The sequence below is a fragment of the Aplysia californica genome, unplaced genomic scaffold (genome assembly GCF_000002075.1).
Source record: "Aplysia californica isolate F4 #8 unplaced genomic scaffold, AplCal3.0 scaffold01041, whole genome shotgun sequence".
Classification (NCBI taxonomy): Eukaryota; Metazoa; Mollusca; class Gastropoda; order Aplysiida; family Aplysiidae; genus Aplysia; species Aplysia californica.
This window is the reverse complement of record NW_004798311.1, coordinates 113,242-114,567: the sequence shown is the minus strand read 5'-3', so window position 1 is coordinate 114,567 and position 1,326 is coordinate 113,242. Positions and strand designations below refer to the sequence as shown.

At 39.1% G+C, this 1,326-nt stretch overlaps 1 protein-coding gene across 1 annotated transcript in view; it reads right to left on the bottom strand.

Moving 5' to 3' along the window:
• Window positions 1-1,326, bottom strand: part of LOC106013600 (ankyrin repeat domain-containing protein 50) — a gene marked incomplete at its 5' end in the record, with an annotated part of 30,239 nt that overhangs the window by 17,881 nt on the left and 11,032 nt on the right.

Sequence of the window (1,326 nt, the reverse complement as noted above, 5' to 3'; positions counted from 1 at the left end):
GGACATAAAAACAAACACACACACACACAAACACACACCCATACGCACTCTCTCTCACTCACATATACACGCACATACCCTTCCTCTTGCAAACCCCCCCCCCCCCCCAACCATAAAAATACCTACCCACACACACACACACATACTCAAACACACATACTCAAACACACATACACAGTGACAAACACACACACACATGAGGCAGTGATAAAAACAGACAATTAAATGAATTTATACAGAGAGAAAAATCAGTTTTTGTTTTAGAGCTTAGAAAAAATCAAAAGGAAACGAGAGAGCTTTGTGTTGAAATGACGTGGAGTTATTTACCCTGGTGACCGGGACCTCCGGACAAGGAAGCTGTTCCGAGTGGGGAAGTCATGACGAAAAAAGTGATGAGGAAATTACAGACAAAAAAACCCAAAACCAAAACTTCTGGTCAAGTCACAGCCCCGATGTGGTCAGTCGTGAGAGAATATCCAGGACATATCAGGAAGGAGATAACGGGGAAAAAGACAGACTGAGACACACGACACAAAACACTCCCCATATGGGGCAATGTGTGTTTGTGGGATTGTGTCTTGGACTGACTTTTTTTTCTGGATATGGGGGGGAGGAGGGAGGGGGGTGTGTGATTAAAGAGGTAAAGAGGGAATGAAAAGGGTGGCGATGGGACGGGTATTGGGAAAGTTTGACGTGAACACCGACAACAAAAATACAAAGTGCAAAACTATGGACATCTCTCCATTACAAAATGGAGATCTCAACTAAAAAGTCGTAGTTTTTTAACATCAGCAACAACAACAACCCAGCAACACAACAACAACAACAACAACAACAACAACAACAACAACAACAACAACAACACAAGCTGCAGAGATATGGACATCACTTAAATGTTTACAAATCTGAAAAGAAAGTACAAGTTTTGAATAACAACAGCAATAGGAACAACAATAAAAAATACTGCAACAGCAACAACAGCAACAACAGCAACAACAACAACAACATTAGCTACAATGATAATATTATGGACATCATTCAAATGTACGTAAATCCTAAAGAAATAATATTTTTTTTATAACAACAACAGCACAACGACAACAACAACATCAAGATCGTAATGTTGTTCCAAGACAAAACCTAGGCACAGAATTCTCTCGTCTATAGACCCATGGCAAAGGAAATGAAAGTATTAAAAGTTTTACAGAATTTTTGTAATAACAACATTTGTAACAACAACATTTGTAACAACATTATGTGAAACAAATAACGAAAACGAGAAGATCACCCAACACCAATTTCATTTGCCTTACGTTTGAACTCCCA